Here is a 20716-nt window from a genome sequence, read left to right as displayed (position 1 = left end):
CCCTGCCCTAGGCTGGGCAGGCTGCAGTACCCAAGGCACTGGGTTACCCTCTGAGCAACAGGATGAAACCAATCTCTTGATTAGCTCTTGATTAATTAACAGTAGCCTGCTGTACCCTGGGTGAGACCAAGGTCCTAGGGGAGATGTAGCATCTGGCGGTGCAACCAGAGGCTCTGCTACTGTGCAGGACGTGAAACAAGGAGGCACAGGAGGGCAGTGGTCTCTCTTAGCTCAGAGGCTTTGTTTGGTAGCTTCAAGATTTAGTAGACATAGTTTTGTGTTATTTTATATTTCAAAATACACCCTGAAGTTCAACATAAACCACTGTCACAGGCCTGAAGTTGAAAAGCAAGACAGGGCTTATGGTGTATTGTGTGTGCATGTGGATCTAATTATCGGGGGAGCATTAACAAAATAATCTCTTTCTGCTGAGGCTTACTAGGGCTCACAAGACATCGTCTGAGAGAAGTACCTGACATCTTCAGAGCATTAAGGCTAAGGATTTTTCACATTTTTTTTAGAGCTAAACATGTGGGACGCATACAATATATTTTTACATTCTAATTAGCATTTTCATTGACTATACTGTGTCTGACCCTGATACTTCTAAGAGATGTACTGATTCCACACGCCACGAGGGCTGCCGAGGAAAACAGATACGCAAAACCAGTGTAATTATGCAGGATTTTAAGCAGCTTCCACTTAACCAGTGAGTGGTGTAATACAAGTCTAAAAGCTTCAGCTAGCCTTTGGTGTAAAATTTAACTACTGAAACAGAGAGACAGAGGAAGAGGTAGAAAGAGAAAAGAAAAAATCCCTGAACAGGCTTTGCAGTCTGGAGCTGCATAAAAACGGCTGATCAAATACTGTTTCATCAGCTGCCTGCCATGATTTGAACAGGGGAAGAGGAGAGCTGAAATCTCGGCTTGAAAGTTGTTTCCTTCCCAGATGCAAACTCAAAAGATCACCTAACCGCTTGGCATTTAATTTGCAATATTGATGTGCTAAGCTGCTCACACACACAGTAAATCAAGGAGCAAGGAGCAGAAGATAAGTGCCCATATGGACAGTGACTCGCTTCATTTATTACCCAGGGAAGTGTGTCCATTTTGCAAAGAGAAGTGGCATTTTCCTCGCTCGGCGGCACTAAGTGTCTTATTACAGCAGGACTGCCAGGGCAAGAGACTTATTGACAGCTCGGGTTAAAAGTGCCAAGTGTCCCGTGACTCTAGCTCAGCGAAAGCCAGCCTGATGCAGATGTGGCCACTCGTATCTCTTTAAAGGACACAAATACAATGCAGTAATGCCAGAAGTTCTCAGGAGTTTTTTACCTGGGAAATTATGCGCCTGAAAGGGAAAATAAAAGGATTTTGACAAGCTGCCCACGCCAAATGTGAAGTGCTTTTCTCTCTCCTGGAAGCAAGCAGGGTAAGCCTGAGGAGGTGCACCTTCCCAGGCCTGCTGAGAAGCAGCTGGGCTGTCAAACCCAGCCTTCACCTCTGTTAAAACATGCCAGAAGCTGAAGAGCTCAAGAGACGAAAAGCGAGAGATAACCTGTTCCATCACCCACAACCGTACTTCTCCACTAGCAGCTTTCAAACAGCTAATCAAAAAAGCAAGCACAGACTGGTCCAACGCTTGAAACACGCCGTTGCCTTTGCATGTCGCTGTCATCCATCCTCACGTGCTCCAAAGCCAGAGCTCTGGTTTTGAGGTGAGGCACTGAAAAACTATTGCCCGTGAGGCTGAGCAGAGCACGGGGCAGTGAAGTAGCCCTGCAGGAGAGCGCTGCCTCTCGCAGGAGCAGGCCAGAAGCTGTGCACTGAATTTGTAAGGCCTCAGAACTGAGGCTTTTGGGCTGTTCTTGGTCTGAACTTTTCCTGACCTGCTTCTAGCTTCGTTACACTTTCTTTTGCTTCGTTTGGCTGTGGCAGCAAGTTCTCTAAGTGACCATGTGTGCAAAGCTGATTTCTTTTATTTTTGCATATCTTTGCATGGTACAAGCATGCTTTTATAGAGATAGCAGTAATTCTCTGCAGAATGAGATATCTATGACTAATATAATCATGTAGTGTAGAGGAGGACAGCTCTGCTACAACAGCCATCAAGAAGTGGAGACACAGGATGAGGCGCAGAGGAGCACAGGCATGGGATGGTGGCACATGATGGGATGATACGGAGCACAGGCTGGCACTGGTGATCCCACAGCTATAAACAGCTCTCCCACAGTCACTGAAGTAAAAGTGGAGCTGGACAAAACTGCGTGTAGGGTAAAAAACAGAACAAAGAAATAGTACCCAATATATGTAAAAGGCACCACATAGAGCAAATTCCAATGAAATGTGGAGCTGCAGACCAGTGGAGAAAGAGAAAGGTGTAAAAGACCACATTAGCAAACTTAGGAAAATGATTCCAAGTGGATCCTAGATCGAGGAAAGAGACACCATCAACCTGAACATCATACTCCTCCCCGCAAAGCAGTCTGGATGCCCCCAGCTCACTGCAACGCCCCCAGCCCCACCAGAGTGAGACCATCCACCTCAGGGCTCGGAGGAGCAAGGCACAGGAAAAGGGGTAAAAATTAATTGTGTATGAAATGATTTTAAATGCATTGTTATTCTTTCTTTTTCTGTAACAATTAGGTCTAGACTAGCAGTGACTTGATTTACTGTTAAGGTTTCAGTTAGCATAAAGTGAGCTTCCTCTTCACCTGTAAGCAAGATTTTTAACATAAAAATTGCTGGAATTAATGAAATGTGGTGACATCAAATTGACGGAGAGGTCACGGATAGGAAAGTGTCTAGTGGTTCTTCTGTGGGTTTGCTCTGGCTGTCACAATTCCCATGACTGAGCCGTGGTATGGGGTGACTTCTGGAGGTCAGATGAGGCACGGCTGGGAGCTGCACAGCACAGCCTGTTCCTGGGCAAGGGACAGCTATTTCGGCAGAGAGCAGCCGCGGTGGCAAACTTTCCCCCACCACAAGGAAATTGCTGCTTCTCCCAGCAAAGGGAACACAGATGGATACCACCAAGGAAATGAGAATCCTGGGACAGATGAGCTGCAACACACATTATTTATGTTAAAATACTAAAGATCAGGCCAGAAAATGTTATAGCCAAATTGATTTGGAAAGGCCAAGCTGGATTCATGAGAAGGAGGCGAGCAGAGGACGGTATGTGTATAATCTGTAACTTAACCCAGGCTGCAGTGATATGGAGACACCAGCTGTCATACCCTTCCATGGACACATCGAAAACATTTAACATGATTTAATGGGACTATTTGGATCAAGTGATGTCGAAGTTTGTTTTTCACAAGACCTTTGCTGATAGTGTTTTCTTTATGGATATTCCCCTGCCAAACCGTGGCCAAAACTCAGCAGAATGCAATTTCTTCTCCATTTTCCCTGGGAAAAGAAAAGCACTGCAGTTCAGTGGGGCTAGACATACTAGCAGGTATTAAGTTTTCAAGAGTCTTTAATCAAGACTTTTTTTTTTTCTTCACAGATGGAGAAAGGAGTATTTGCAACTGTTATGTTAAAGCACCTGGGAAACACCAACCGCAAAAAACCCCAGAGGCTTGAGAGGCCTGGGAGGGCCAGTGTCCAACGTGCTATTGTGCAAACTGCACCACGTAGAGCACCGACTACTAGTTCTGTAATCGCAGCTTTAATGAACTCCAGGAGCTACAATGTGCTTTGAAAACCTAGTTTTTGGATGGACATATCTGGTGCCAGATCCAAGTCAGCCTAACCAGCTCAGTGGAATGAAACTTACGGATATCATCAAGCTTTGGATCAATAGAAGCTCAAGGCTCTGGCAGCTCTTCAGATGGGCCATCATTTTCAAGGGCATTGCCAATTTTGCAATACCAGATTTTTAGTCTAATTCTCAGACCTATGCCACCTGCTTTACAGATACACAGAAAAGCTGGTCTTTGCTCCAAAGACTTTACTTTCGAAACACATGGATCCCATACAGGCAAGGCTGCTAGAATTAATTGTCTACTAATCATGTTAGCTTTTACTTTTTAGCATATGCTGATGCCATATTTCTGCAGCCAAGTTATCTATAACGTGATGGATAGTTTTGTCTGCTTCTAATTTTCAAATAATAGTGGGAAAATTTTAGATTTAATCAGAAGAACCTGACATTATTCTATGGTTTTGTTCTTGGCGTTGCTTTTACAATTCAAAAACACTCCAGTGATGTGCTTTCAAACTCTTAACAGAGACGGGGGTGGGTATACCCAAAATTTCCTGTCTCCATCATTATGAGTGGGACTCACTCAAGAGGTGACGTGGTTTCCTGTTACTTGCTGCAAAGCCAGGACCACAGGCTCCAGCCCAGCAGCCATCCCATGCCTTGCCCAAGGGCCACAGGGCAGGAGAGAGGATGCTGCTGGGGAATATCCCTCCTTGAGCCTTTCTGGAAAGCAGTCAAACCACAGGACCGGCTGGTCTGCCCTACTGCCTTCCAAAGCAGCTGGTGGTGGGGAGGGCGGGCATGGTAGTTCTCCTGTACAAGCGGATGGAGGGGTCCAGAGGGTGTAGTACCCTGTGGCGCTGCCACATTCCTTGCCTGAGTTGGACCGTGGGCTGACAAAGGAAAGTGCTGGGGAATGTTTTGCTGTGGTGCGTTCCTTTTCCCATCCTGGCAAGATAGATCATAGAGCAGGGCGAGTTCATTATGTTCCATGTTTGTTGATCTAAGTGAGACAGAATGAACTAAGACTGATTTTATTTGGCTGGAAACGGCTGAACAGCAGCTAATATTAAACACCTCTCATGAAGCAGGGACATCGGTACTGAAAGAATTATAATGACTTAATGTGAACATTAATAAAGTGTTCATGAATAATACATTATAAATTATTACCTAGATATTGGCTGGCTGGAGCTCCAACCTTGGCCCATATTTCTCTGGCACTATTTAACCTCATCACTAATTTAGGGAATTAGAGGTCCTAGAAATCCTAGCTCTGGGGGAATATGGATAGACTTAATAGTATGATCCATGTCCCATTCATGTACTCCTTCTCTTTTGCTCCTATAAAAAAGGGGTAACAGATAAAATGAAGTCTATAAATGAAGTCCATAAAATGAAGTCTACGTTGAGTCTATGGCCTCTCCATACAATGAGATGGGGCTTCCACGAACCCAGGCTGTGCAGTGTCCGTAGGAGCTCATCAGAAGCGCGGGAGCTGTTTTCCTGTGAGGCAAGTATCTCTAGCAGGTCCCTGCTAGTTCCATGTGCTGTTAAGGTGGCCAATTACCGAGTTGTGTCTGATGGAGCAGACAGCAAATTCAGCCCATCTCCTTTTGATTGCGACAGTCAAGATTAGGATTCATTTGGAAAACATTCCACTAGCAAGAATTTCCCAAGCAATGGATGGAGGTGGCTTGTAAAGTGACACTTACACCGGACTTCTCTTTCCCTGTTGGTTGCTCAAGCAGCTGTATCCATTCCCAATACCCAGCACCGCACCATGTACCTCCTGCACGGCTGCTTCTCGCAGCCATGAAACCCCACCTCTAGCAAGTGTACTGGTAACACAGGGTACAGCTACTTAAATGGGTTACTCTGAATGAAGTGGAGGTGTGGATTTACAGCGTCAGTGTAGCAGCTAGTGGTAACTTCTCACAGGCAGCCTCTTGCCTCGGAGCAAATTTGCCTTTATGTTTAGGCAACTTTTCACTTACCACAGGCTGCGAATGGGACCTTGCTGTGGAAAACATGATGTGATGTAAACGCACATCCCCACAGTCACTTGTTTGCATAGCTGTACCTTTAGAAATAAGGGTTGCAACCAGAGTAGAGCTTGAAAAGAGCCCTGCTGCTGGCCAAACAATGCTTTCAAAGGACTTTCAAACACTGTTTCATGTGGGATTTGTAAATTGTTTTGCTGTACGAATCACTGCGGCACCCGAGCCCCAGCCTGGGTCTGAAGCATGGTTTATAGTTAAAAACACCATGCAGCTGTAACGCAATAACAAAGCAGTTCCTCTGACTAAAACTGGCTGCAGTCCTAGGGGCTTTTCTCTTGCTTTCTCAGTCACACCCTTCCCTTAAATCCCCTCCTGGGTCATGCAGCTGACCCCAAGTCCAGGGCCTTTAATGGTTAGTCTAAACGAGCAAAATGATTTTCCAGACCAGAACATTTAGGGTTTGATATATAGATAAAGGCTGAGCTTTAGTACTGTCTCATTTTTGACTCATGAGCAATGCCTGACCTTACTGATGTGCCCCCAGCTGGTTTTCAGAAACTGAGCTATCAGGGGAAATATTCATCCTCTAATTCCCAAGCATCATAGCTGTCATGTGGATGCCACCAGAAGGCCATGCTGAACGTACACCTACACGCCTCTCCTCTGCCAGGCCCCAAGCCCTTGTGGCCCTTGAGGAGCTTAAACATCTTCAGCCTTTCCACCACTCTTAGGTAGGTACGTAGGTGACAGCTCTTGGCTTTCCTCCAGTGGTGTGAGCACCTGGAGAAGGCAGCCAGCATGGACCTGTGCATGGCCAGGCACGGCCACCCCTCCAGCCAAGCAATGCTGTGTAGGACTATGCTTTAATTCGGGACTGAGGTAGGGCTAAGCAGTAGGGTCATTTTCTGCAGAACGTTCCTGTTTTCACCAGAATTTTTTTGAAGATTGAATTAAAGTGAGGGAATGCATAGAAATACATCTTTGTAGTAACCCAATTTGAAATTTTGAATTTTTGAATGTGGTCCTTAAAAAAAAACCCACAACCTTACAATGTTATTTGTTGTAGTAACAACCTCAAAAACCTCAAAATCTGCAGACAAATATTCCCGAAATTTCTCCAAATTTTCCTCAAAATGAATCTCCTGTCCAAGCCAGGCAGTTTCACAGGAACAAAAGCAGTAACAAGGCTGGATAATTAACATGTGTAGAAGCCCAGTTTCAGCTGATTTTGTTGGAAATGTTCATACTTTCAATACCTTTTACTCTTTACCAGTTCTAATAAACCACATAACTTAGGGAAAGGTGATACCACAACACACAAAAACCTTAGCAGTTCTCCTCAGTGCCCACCGACCTCTTTAGCAAGGTAGGTGTCTGGTTTTGACATCAATCCAGACATCACCCCACACTGCAGCCCACCTTGCAGCACACAAAAGTGCCTACGTGCTGCACAAGCTCTACTTAGACCAGCATCCACTTTCAGTGATGAAAGTCCACAGGACCAGGTGTCTCCAGGCCAAGTGTTCCAGTAAGGGAAATTTATTGTTTTAATATTCCTTTCTCCCATTTCTCCATCAAGGGAACTCCAATCACTAAATCAGCAGGACTCAGCCTACTGCTGGAAGAAAGAAAACAGGACAAGCGCAGGCTGCCTAAAAATAAAATGGAGCCAAAGAGGTCCTCTGCAGTACTGAGTTTTACCACAGCATCAAGATGACTCAAGAGAGCTGCTCTGTGAGGCCAACGGAAGAAGCAAGTAGCAACAAAAGCTTGTAATTGGTGTCAGTATGACAAGAATGGGTGAAAATCACCCTAGTCTCCACATTAAACATGGAAATCTGAGATCCTGAAGAGCAGAAGCAGGCGACCAAGTCCCTCCAGCCCAGTGCCTTTTCCATCACATTGGTCGCAGCAGAGGGCAGGAAGGTCTGAGGGTGAGCATTTGCTTTGTTGCTTTGCCCCTTTCTCTGTGCCCAAGGTCAGAAGAATAAAAGCATCTCCTATCTCAGTGCCCACTGGCAATTTCTCACTGCCAAAGAAGGGAAAATTGGGCTCCGCAACACCCTGTCTTATGGATGGCCCAAATGTACCACCCAAGGGAGAGGAGAAATAGCATCTTCAGCCTTCCCACATCAGCTGTCCAGGTGGGAGCCACCAGATATGTCCCTCCCCATAAGGGGCCCATCCAGTTCCTACAGCATACCTGGAAGTGCTCTATTTCTAATAATGCTGAAGGGGAGTAGTCTCTGATGGTACGTAGTGCACAAAACCAGGGTGAAAATATGATCCAGAGGGTTTACAATCTAATTAAAGAGTTTAATTCTTTATACACACTGTAAAACTGAAAATCCAGGGTAGGTCCTTTTGAAAACAAAGCAAACCAGATAAATGTGAGCTGTTTCACACTGGGCTATGGGTATATTTATGTGGAAGACTGAACAAATAAATTAGTGGGGTTTTTTTCCGATAATGTAAATACTCCCAAGAACACTGGAGATCCCAGCGAAGTCATCTGGACGGGGATATAATGCAGTGCAGATGTGAAAGTGCTTGAAGTGAAAGAGGGAGCGTCCAAGCCTTTCCCGAGACTCTCCTAACACCCTTCTGACAGTGATCTGCCCCAGTGTTGTTGTTGGCATGGCTCGCTCGGCAGCCGTCACAGCCCAGCTTCATAATTGAAGCTACAGGCCCAATTCATTAAAAGAAGATTTACTGGTGTTAAGAGGGTTTCGTTATAGATCTTGTTTTCATAAATGGGGCTCTATAGTGCATTATGCGTGTGATTTACAGAGGAAAGAAAAAACTTTGAATTACGGGGAGAAGTGCATGTGAGCAAGGTTCCTGGAGTGAGAATAGTTTAGTATAGAAATGAGAGACGGATCTCGGGGAGAAGGAATTCGGTCTCCTCCTATCTGCTGCTGTCCCAGGAGATGTCACAGCAAGATCCGATTGCACTGGGGCTGTTGCGGTGCTCTGTGCACCACTCTGCTCCTGCTCCCGTTCTGTATGCTCCAGAAGCTCCACGGGAGGTGGCAAAGGCATGCTAGACATCTGGGTACGGCATAATAAATAACATTTAGCAAATAGAGACCTAGTCAATATGAGCAGTGGAGTCTTGAGCATGTCACATCTCATCCTAAAACGGATGCCTAAAAAAACCATGCTCCCCAATTGCACCCCTCTATCCATCGACTACAAAGGGAACCAGGCCCCAGTCGAGGTGAAGTCCCTCCACGGGTCCTGATTTAAGCCTAATTGCAACATTCGTATCCCAGTTGCCCATGTGGCAGAATGCAAACAGCATGGCTACAGACAGTGCCATCTACAAGGCGGGAGCAACACAACGGCTGGTTCCAGATGGGGAAATCCTGAGGACAGACCAAAACTCTTCTAGTGTCCTTCCCCCTCCCCTTAAAACAGTTTATGCCTCTTAGTCTTTGTCTAGAGTGCAAAAAAATCGAGTAAAATATCCTGTTCCTTTACTGAACCCCTTAGATTTCTGTTACTAAAAGAGCAACTAAATTATTCTATCAAAAAACTGTGGCTTTTAATTTTTATGGGTTTTGTCTCTCAAAATCCATAAAAGGCAATCATGTAATCAAAAAACCTAATGAGTTATACACAGCTTAGTATCATCCCTGTAGGAGCTGCTCAAAATCCACAACACCCAGGAGTTAACAGACTTAATAGTAGTCAACAAGGGAAATTGCTGTGTGTTTTGATTTATGATATTATGTTATAGCTATTTTGCTCTTGCAATATCTGATGTGCTATAGTGACCTACAAGTGACACTCAGCTCTTCCACAGGGTGTCCTGTTCACAACCAAGCATTTCTCTGGCCAGACCTTGCACACACAAACTATTTTCTGGAAACATTCATTCACATCTTCACAAGTGATTCACGCACTATAGGGATATTATAAAGGCCAAAAAAAGTTTGTAGGCATTTTAATAAAAAGGAAGTGTGAGGTGAAGCATTTACTGCCTTTAATTTGTTCATGTTTCCCCAGCAATCAGGAGCTAGTTTCCAGAGGCCCTGCAGGTGTTCGAGTGCACATTGGATTTGACAGGGTCTATTGTTTGTGCCAAGCAGGAGTTTTTTAAGCAACATTTGGAAAAGTTCACAGAAAAAGGCAATTTTGGACTTGGACAATGGGAGTCATCATGAAAAAAACCTGAAGCTAAGTTTCACTTGCCCAATGGGAGAACAAGGAACAAAACCATCCTTGTGAGTCATGAATTCAGTCAACGCAGTAAGTGTCCAAATACTGCATGCTAGATATAGTCTGCTCCCAAATTGCTTTTGAGCAGGGAGTTATCCACTGAGTAATTCTGATTAGGAAGAAATGTTCTAAATGGTCATAACCTGCTCGTGGCCAATTCACAAAAGGAAAAAAAAAAAAAGGAGAAATCATCCAAATGCAATCTTTATTCCAAGAAGTTTATTCTGTTCTAATCACATGGCAACACTCAGGTATATGCATCCAGTAACACCCCACTGGCAAGCCATCAGCAACAGGACACCAGGAAAATCAGCCTTGATGCTTCAAACCTGGTTTTCATTTAGAAACCTCTAAAGAACCATGTAGTGGGAGAGGAAGATCCTGCATTTCAAATGCAAGCTGGCTGACAACAAGTGCTTAACTTGGACAATCCCCCCAGGGGTCCACAGATGACAGCTTAAAACCATAGTTTTAGACCAATCATATCTGACAACCTAATTTCAGGGCTGGGATTTTTCCATGTTGGAACTGTAAAGTTAGAAAGAGATTAAGAAGCCTGCCTAATAATTGGCATTCCAGCCTGTCAGAGTCATATTATCACAAATAAAACTTCTATTAGATGAACAATACAAAGGCTGCCAAGACAAGTATTCATAAGCTAGGCAATACCAGAAATAAGGTCATTACAATCTGTTTTAGCACTTTGAATGACAGCCATGTTATCCTTGTGTGGCAGTTATCACTGTAGTGTCTGTCCTCCACAGAAAATAATTATTATTTTCAAGACAGTCCGTGAGATTAGCATTTCTGTGAGTGAAGATCCCATTCCTACACCCCCCCATATAAATCCTGATAGCCAAAGTCTGCCAGAAAATTGATCGTTCTCTTTGAAGCGTCTCTCACTTGATTTTTCAGGAATTTTAAGCACGGCACCTCATCTGCCCAAAGCACAGCTCTCACTGGCCTTCAATGGCATTACCTGACTATTTGAATGGTGTGTCCTGTGTTGCCCGGGGGCAGAGGGACAGGTAGGATCCAGCTTTCTGTGGTGGTGCTGCCCTTCCTACCCTCGTGCTTCCTTGCTGCAACGTGCGCTCGCCTTCCGTCTGTGCTCAGAGAGGATGGACGGTGGGAGGTACTAAAACCAGTCTGTAAATATATCTTGAAGACTGCCCTAGTGCTTCAAAAGCTGTTCTTTTGGTCCATGCTCTGCACTATTGCCACTTCTTCAGCCCTTTCTGGAGAGCGAAATAACTGTCACCCGTCTCACCCTCACTCCTCACCCAAAAAAGGGCTCTTAAGAATTTCAGGCTATGTCAAAAAAAACATTTTTCATCCTTAACTTGGATCTTGGAAGTAGCTCAAGCTGCATATTTGGCACAGAAAATCTCCTGCCCAAACATTTTTAAGTTTGGCAAAATCACGAACAAGGCAGACTGGGGACTTATAGCAGGGAAAACTGTTCAACCCAAATAATAAGTAGAGGTTCTAGATGTCTCCAAAATAGCACTTGATATAAGAGTTTCTCCACATAGGGTTCAAAACTAATAAGCTGAGGACTGTGTTTTATAAAGACCTAGAAGGACTGCAGAAAATCCTCCTGTAGGCATTCCCTGAGATTAGACTGACACCAAGAGTTGTACTGAACTAAATCTGCAGCCAAAAAGTGATAGTGTCTCTTGGTTAATGTGAGCAGCCAATCTGCTCAGACTGAATCACTAGATTTCTAGCTTACACTAAAAATCTGTAGGACTAATTAATGGATTATAATTGATCACTTATTAAAACAAGGTGACAACAAATATTCACATAAACCAGCTTCTCTTCTCCTACAAAGGGCTTCTTCAAACACGTTATGGTTCATTTGCAGAAAGCCCTGTTCGGAAGAGAAAGGAAAAGCATTTGTTTGACGCCAGCTCTCCCTGTGTGAGCATTCATTGCCTCTCTTTACTTGCTTTTCTCTTTCTAAGGGCTAAAATGTGGGAACCAAAACATTGACTCAGAAGAGGTTCTGATTTAGAGACCTAACATGAGCTAGTTATGCTTGAATATTTATCATCCCAGGTGCTGTTTTGGGTTCTCTGCTTTATGCTCAGCTCTATTCTTTTGGATTCCGTTTTCACTGATACGTGTTTTCCCAAAAGCCTCTTGCACTGCAGGACAGAAGGGCTCCCTGAAGAGGTTTTGTGTTGATCTTTAAAATAATACCGGCTTACACATTAAAAGACAGACACAGCTGCAGTGAAGGGCACTAGGCTTTTGATCTTAAAAAAAGAAGAACCTGGGTTTAAAGAACATTCATTTTACATAAATAAATCTGTGCAGAAAAGCAGTGAAAGAGAAATGTGTGCCCTTTAGAGACCGGAGAAAGCAGCTGGCCTGGCTCAGGCAGGAGGGAGCCTGCAGGTGCTGGGATCTGGCCAGAGGGTGAGATTCTCAGCTGCCGGGCTCAAACCTGGCCTTTGCCGCAGCGGGAGCAGGAGGACATGCTTGAAGAAGCTGGGTTCTTGTGGTAGCTGTCCCCTGGAAAGATGTTCACCCCCTCCTGGCTCCAAGTGCTTGAAGGGAGTTGCTTGGCTCTTTGCATCTATCAAATGCAGGTGTCTATCAGGCTGGATGTTGTGTTTGTGTTTTCTTGTGAAATAAGATTCAATTTGAGAAATGTTCGTTCAGAGGTGGTGGCTGGCAGGCATTTCCCTGTAGGGCAGCCTGTGCTCTGACTTGGGTCGGCTCAGAAAAAAGTCAGATAAATGCTTCTAGAGAGCTGCAGAGGAGAGTCTGGTCTACTACTTACTTGAAAGAAGAAGATTTTCAAATTGCAGGACTTGAAATCTTTTCTGTTTATTTCTCATTATTTTGTCCTTCTGTCATGACTATGGGTTTTCTCCCTCTTCAGTGTCTTTGAGTGCACCCTCAGTAAGTATGCCCTATGTTCAGTTCTGGGCCCCTCACTACAGGAAGGATGTTGAGCTGTTGGAGCGTGTCCAGAGGAGAGCCACCAAGCTGGTGAGGGGTCTAGAGAATAAGTCATATGAGGAGAGGCTGAGGGAACTGGGTATGTTTAGTTTGGAGAAGAGGAGGCTGAGGGGGGACCTCATTGCCCTCTACAACTACCTGAAAGAGGTTGTAGAGAGGTGGGTGTTGGCCTCTTCTCCCAAGGGAATAATGACAGGACCAGAGGAAATGGTCTGAAGTTGTGGCAGGGGAGGATTAGATCAGATATTAGGAAGAATTACTTTACTGAGAGAGTGGTCAGGCACTGGAACAGCCTGCCCAGGGAGGTGGTGGCGTTGCCATCCCTGGAGGTATTTAAGAAACATGTAGACGTGGCACTTGAGGGCATGCTCTAGTGCCCGAGATTGTTGGTTTGTGTCTGTTTGTTTGGTGTGTGGGTTTTGGTTTTTTTTGTGGTTGGACTTGATGATCTCAAAGGTCCCTTCCAACCATGAAGATTCTGTGATTCTGTTTCATATGAGAATCCTGCCCTATCGTAGGCAGTATTAGAAGGTGATGGGAGAAAGGGAGACAAAAGGAGTGCAATTGCCATGTGTTTCTTCCCACACAGGCAGATCTGAAGTGCTTCACCTTCTCCCTCCTATAGTCTGTAACACCAAAGGGATCAGTATAGGTAAAAAATGTTATGCTGTGCTGTGTAACTTGCAAAGGGCTGGCAATTCCAAGGACTGTGTAATGAGCCGAGGTTGACACAGCACAGGGAATGTGATGGCACTGCCTGCCTTTTCTGTCACCTCAGAGGAGGACCAAGGCATTTGCCCATTTCCCAGCTAAGATGGGAAAAAGAAGATGTGTAGAGAGCTGGGAAAACAAACATTTTAAGAAAAAAAAAACAGAGGAGAAAGAATGGAAAACAAACTCATAAAGATGTAGAGCTAGCACAACCTTTTCCTACCTTTGGATCTCAAAATGCTTTACCATTTTGTAGGATGGAAAGCACACAAAGCCCAATTCAAGTTCACCAAACCTGTTTACATCAGAATCAAGGGTGAAAAATTAACTTCATGCTCCTGCACTCTTGAAATGTTCCTCTTTCTTTGTTCCAACTCACCCTGTGACATGGTTCAATATAAATGTCCCATTCCCCACAACAGAGGTTCACTGAGGTTGAAGGCTGGAGGAAATCTAAAGTAAACTTGGGACTGAGATGGATTTTGGGAAAAATGGGGTTTATTTGGCAGCACCTCTTTCAAACTTTGAGAAAAATGTATAAGGAATGTGTGAGGTTATAGAGCAGCTGAACAACTGATTGTTCAGTTCAGTGGGTGTTCCCAGTCATCCTGAGACCCCAGCTCCCCATGAAAGAAATGCCAAGACACAGCTTTCCTCCTCCAGCATCCAGCTGACATGCCTAATCCCTTCCCATCTTGGCACAATCAACAATGAAAAACAAAGCCAACCTCCACAGACTTTCATTTTACTCACTACCCTCAAGCTATTTTCCATACAAGTGTGAAATGTCAAATTTGCCTATGCTGGGTCTGAAACCACAGGGCTGGGATTGGACAATTCAACTGTGGTATCCAAGTCAGATGGTATTATGGATTACATATTTGGGACTGGAGTATAGGATGGCTGGCTTGAAAAGAGCTGTGGAGCTCTGGCTGCTCTGGGTTTGGCAAGTAGGAAGAAACTGTGGTTAATCCAATTTTGAAAACAGCCTCTTATTGCTTTTCCTCCATGAGAACCATCAGTGGAATAAACCCCAGGTCTTTTGAAATATTCAATAAAAATAAAAGATTATCCCTTGTCAGAAGAGTCCAGCAGCCTGGAGTATGTAAACCCAACCTCATAATTTGGGTGTGTATCAGGCAGAGCAGAGAGTCTGGCTGCTGTACGTTGGCTTTTATTCTTTTTTGACATTCTAGGTTACGTTTTTCCTTCTAAAAGTATCCTGGTTTGTATAAATAATTTGATATACAGTAAGAGTAGGAGAAATTGTGTCTGTATAGGCCATTAGTTGGAGTAAACTGATTACTAATTACTGGCATCCCAGTCTAGAAAGAGGAATTAAAAACAGATGGTTTTGGCCAGAGTGCAAGGTGTTAATAGGAACAAGCCAGACATGACACCAAGGGCAGAGAGGAAGGATGGCTACAGGAGGAAAGCAGGATACTCTGAAGGGCTTTACTGAAGAGTCAAATGTTGATGATGACGTTTTGGCTAAAGTGGAACTAGAGGTGGCGTGTTCAGAACCAAGAGCAGATGTCAGCGAAGTAGAGAAAGATGTTTTAAAAGGTCAGTGGTAATCAGTGAATGTGGTGACACTACTGAGTAATTTCACATATGTTTTGTTGATCACTTCCTAGTCCTGGGAAATCCTCTCATAGTGCAGTTGTGGGTCCCCACACCCTTGGGGAAGTTGCTAAAGCAGAACCCACGTGTCTCAGGGGTGCTAGAAGGGCAAACTTGTTGATGGTAGTAGATGGACTGACCACCTATGAAGAGCAATGCTGAGCCATGTGCTGTAACAGGTGCCTCTACAGACATGAAAGGAGCTGCTGAGGTTAGGCATGCTCCCAGGTCACAGTGAAAGTGGTTTCAGGACAGATGTACATTGATAAATGTCTCATAGGTAAATCCACGGAAATGTGAGCTCCAGTGGAAGGTTTTCTGAATTTTTTGCCTCTTTTCGGGTCTGCCGAACAATGCCTCTAACAGTGTGTCATAGCCCCAGCTAGAGCAGCAAGCCACCACACCTAATCTACCTGGCCTCCCCACCCTCATTCACCACTGGCTCTTTCTGCCCCTTGTCCAGGCTCCAGTTTAACAGGACTTGGAGCCCACCAGCTCCCACCTATCCCATCTGCCTCCTACCCAACCCCAACCTGTCCCTGAAAGCTCCCGCTAAATCCTATTGCCCTACCACAGCCTGTTTGCATTTCAGCTGTCTCACAAGCCCCTTTAAGGTGCCTGCCCAGCACACAACGCCCTCCCTGCTGCCGTCTTCCCCCACACTGCTCAATAACCCCAGGGCTGGGGTGAAGATGAGTGGGGTGGTGAATGGCCTCCCCCTTCCAGTCCGGCCTGAGATCACTTGGGCAGGCTGGTCATGATGGGGCTGGCAGCAGCTTTTCAAGGACCACCCTTTGCCACCAAAGGAGGGCCAAGGTCTCTCCTCCGCCTGGTACCAGGTCAGCTCCCAAGGGGCCCCCAGGACTACCAGCCTTCCTGTGCCCTCTCCCTCAGCTCACTGGTGTGCCTGGGGGGGGGGAATGATCCCCAGCACCACGGTGTCCTCGCCGTCCCCAAGACCCTCGCCTGGAGCCTGCTGGCACCTCGGTGGCTGGGCACTTCTCCTTGCCCTGCCCGGGCGCCCCGGCTCGCTGTGGCCCCGCAGCCCAGAGCCGCCCCGGCTCCCGGCCCGGCCCGGCAGGTGGCGGTGTTGCAATGTCTGCCGGCAGCCCGCCCGGAGAGCCGACGGGAGGGGGGCAGCGAGCTCGGTCGGCCCGCCGCCGGCCTGGGGACGACGGGGTTCAGCGGCTCTGCCCGGCTGGGCCGCGGCGCGGTGTTTCGCACGGGTGCGAGGAAGGCCTGAATTCGCCCGTGTAAATTCCCGCTCACTGATGAAGCCCCGTGGTCTGAGGGACGCAGGGGGATCCCTGAGAGGGCTGTGCAGGGTCGGGTGCCACAGGATGGGCAGTAACCTCAAAGACTGTACAAACTATGACCTCTTTTCGTCATGCTTTCCCTTACATAAAGAACATCAATAATACAAACAACCCCCCCAAAAAACAGAGTAATTTTTCACTGACGGACTTACTCTTGTGGAAAACAACCAACAACATGGCAGCAAGCCTGAGGGCGGCCATCTCCTCAAATGTGAGACCTGCAGCCGGTGGCCACAGCCTCAGCACAAAATGGCAGCTGCCCCAGCAGCAGCTCCGGGGGTGGGAAACCCTGGTGTTTCCCCACAGATTTTGGCTGAGGGTCAGGGCACGTCTCAGTAGGGATTGGGACAGTGTTGCAGCTCTGCGCAGGGCAGTCATGGCTGCCAGCTCTGCGGGTTGCGGTGGCATGGCGGCTGCGGCCCAGCAGCTGTGGCCCAGCAGCTGTGCCTCTGAGGGGATTTGTGAGGAAGGGGCCACAGTGTCTCCTGGTCTCCGCTTGGCTTCTCTGTGTGAGGGAGAAATGGAGAAGCGAGATCTGAGTCCTGCTGAAGGGGTGCTGCGAGCTGGCTGGACAGGTGGGAAAAGGATCAACTCCCTGAGGTCCCATTGAGGCCCATGAGCAGTTGTCATGCCCTTCTGTGTAAAAACAGGGTGCACATTAAAAGAGGGAACAAGTGCTTGACACATATGACCCAAAATTAAGGGAGAGACACATCACAGCCATATTTCTTGTCTCTGCTAGTGTCTTTACTCTCTTCACTCTCATGCATGAAGAGTCCTTCAGGAGGATGTTGGGGAAGGAGGTCTGCCACTGCTTTCCCAGGCGTTTCCACTGATGAGCACAGTCAAACCCTCGTCAGAGCAAGAACTGTGGTTACTAACTGCCTGTAAAGGAGACGTGCAAGCCAGCAACCACTCCAGTGAGGTTCGTGGGCTGACAGGAGATCAGAGGTCAGCTGTAGCAGTTTTAAACAAGTGGCTCTCCTGAAAGGAGCTTGGCTTTTTTACTGCCCTGCCTGCTTGTAATTGAGTTTTTTGTTTCCCTTCTCAGCTTGATTTCTTTGCTTCGCTGCTCCAGAGCTATTATGAACTCCTTCAACTATTTATGTGGTTCAGATGTACCGACACTGCCTAAAAAAATCCTTAAGGCCGAGTTTTAGGAAATTGGTCAGAAGTCTTAGAAACTGAGTCATTGGGGATGGGTTGAACTTTGTATTTTTCTTCCAGCTGCCTGCTGTGTGTTTGTCAGATAGGGATTGAACTGAGAAAGGGTTTTGGAGTTCAAACGCCTTCCCTGCTGCAGCAAGGTGGAGCATGGCACAGGATGCAGCTTATCACAGATAACAGCTGTGTGTATCAGGGGTCTCCGCTTCCCTCTCCCATGCTGCTTGCTCGGCTCCCTGCCTCTCCCGCGCACACTGCGTGGAGGGAGGCTGTGGTAGGATATGGTTTTCAGACCCATTCACAGCTCTTCAGCCAGCTAAAGTCTGTGTCACAGGGCATACCCTGCTGATTCAGCAGTAGAAGGCAGTTCCTATCTCAGGGGAAAGGAGAATATAAGAGATAAATAAATCTCTTTCGCCTTAGGAGGCATGAGTTACACCTTTCAACCCTGTCTAGGGAAATGTGGACCCATATCACGAAACTCTACTGCTTCACTCAAATAGTTAAAGCAGTATAATTTCTCAGCAGTCAAAAAAATTGTACTGACATAAATGTAGACATCAACATCTACTGTAACTTCAGCTGGAACAGATATTCTGCTCGATAGAGCTGTGTGCATACCAGGCTTTGGTGGTTGTGGTGTGAAAGGTTGGGGGTGGGGGAAACTTGGAGGTGTAAGCAGATAAAAAAAATAATACATTACTTCGGGGGGGGGGGGGAGGGGGGAAGGGGGTTTTCAAAGAGCATTTTAGAATGTTTGAAATGTATCCACAATTGTTTCATTATTCCCACTTCCCCCAAATCCTCTTTCTAAATCTATTATCAAAAACATTATCCAGGGGTTATTAAAACACCAACACTGTAGCCAATAATCATTTTATAATGAAAATGCAAAGTACACAGCAATAAAAAGCACAATGTTCTCCATGAACTTCCCCTTAATATGAGCTGACAAGTCCATGAATTTTGTTTTTCAGTTCTTCGGGGGAATAAAGGATGATTTTTACATCAGGAATGTTTCTGTTTAAGATCTGGCCCAGGAGCTTGGTGGCCTCTGTTTGACTGTCCTGACCCATCTCCCCGCAGTGACTGTGGTTCCTGGGGGCAGGAGAAAGGGCCCTGTATTTTTGGCACGGTGCTGATATCCTTCAGGGGACCTTTGGCTGGACTGGCCAATTTGTATGAGAGCTGCTTAGGGTAAGGAAGGTGTTGCAGGAACACGGAGGTGTGTCTGCACTGAGCAAGGGAAGGAGGTGAAAAGTAATGCAGAAGGAACAAAAAAAGTTTTGTGGATACTTTTGGCACTCAAGAAGAGGCTGAGAAGGGAAGGAAATAAGAAAAGCAGCATATCACAAAGTAAAGAGCAGTGACATTTTACAGCAGCTGAAGATCTCCTCCACAGTGTTTGTACTCCTTTCATGTGGTGTTATCAGGGTTCTTTGCGAGAGTTTATTATCGTGTTCTCCCAGACAGAAAGCAGACAGCCATCCTGTGACCCACATCCTGAGTTTTACAGCCCTCCCTGTCCTCTGCCATCTGGGGTATTAATAGTGTGACCCACCACTGGGAGAGCAGAGCACTTCCTTTATACTCTAAACATTAATAATAATGAGAAACTGGGACAAACGACAAGCCTTCCTGCCCACAGAATGTCATAACCCTGCTGCTTCAAATGACGCGAGCTGGCGGGGTCACCGTGCTGTTTGCTCAGCGGGTTTCGGGTTGCTGCTGTTGTTGGTACTCCACTGAAACGGAGGCTAGTGGCTGTACCTGGGGCAGTGCACAGAAAGTAGGTCTAAGTATTCTGCAGGCTAAATGGGGTAGGGAAGGGATAAAAGGAGAAGCTGAAGCTCCCTGCTTAGGGCAGCATCTTTCCAACCAGCACTTCCCAAGGACTGGCTGTTCATTCAAGGGCAAAGCAAGATACAGCTAGCCCTTGAAGCCCACTGCTGCAGAGCAGTAGAATAACCCCTCAAAGAGATTTAAGGGCTTTTTTCTTTTTTTTTTTTTTTTTTTTTTGCAAACATTTGCCTTCATCTTGCTTATCATTTCAACAGATTTTCTTATTTTAAGGGCTAAAAGGAGGGAGTTGGCTTCCTTTCTGCATCACCCCCTGAGGTGTGACATTTCTGCAGGATGATGTTAGCACCTCACTGCATAAATGGTGCAAAGAGGCTCCCAGGGGGCTGCTTTTCTTTCCCCCAAGAGAGGGAAAATTCAAAGCAGAACGGAGAGAGATAATATAGGTTTAATTGAACCTGGACATGCATACCATTGTTACCCCGGAAAGGTCAAACATGCTGTGGGGCTGTAAGAGGTCAGTGGGAGAGATAAAGGAGATGAGGTGTGTGTAGAGTAAGATAAGAACTAAAGATCTTATACAATTAGCCAAGGGTCAGGCGTGTGCGGGCTAGTGTAGCAAAGAGTGAGTGAGCTGGTGGCCCTCCCAACTCATGCTGGAGAGGAGGTGAAGGAAAGCCCTGCAGCTGGCAGGGTTTCTGGTTGGCTTTGCAAGAAACCTGCTGAGTGAGGGCTGAGCCGCATCCACTCATCCTTAGCTGCCCCCATTTTTCACACCGACTGGCTTCGCAGGCCAGGGTGAGCCTGAGCATCTACATATTTGTCTGGAAGGAGCATAGGCTACGCTCGCCAACCCCATCCTTGTGTGATGGCAGACAGCAGAACATCTGACTGCCTGAAGCAAGTCATGGGCATACTGGCCAGGTAACATCCAAGAGCAAAAGCGAGAGATGGCTCCCTGCTGGTGTCCGCCAGCATCAGCCTTGACACAACTGCCCACCTCTTTGCAGAGAGGGTGGGTGCAAGTGGGTGGGAACAAGCACAGAGTGGTCTCTGCCCTCATGCCTTCACCTTTCCTTCTTGGCTGTGTGTGTAGGCTCCCCAAGACATGTCCAGCCCCTCACTGTGAAGCATTAGGTCTTGGGGTAACAGGACAATTTGATCTCTAGGCACTCTGGGGACTTCCTCCTGGTG

Source organism: Numenius arquata, chromosome 12 (assembly GCF_964106895.1).
Source record: "Numenius arquata chromosome 12, bNumArq3.hap1.1, whole genome shotgun sequence".
Classification (NCBI taxonomy): Eukaryota; Metazoa; Chordata; class Aves; order Charadriiformes; family Scolopacidae; genus Numenius; species Numenius arquata.
This window is presented reverse-complemented; position numbering follows the sequence as displayed.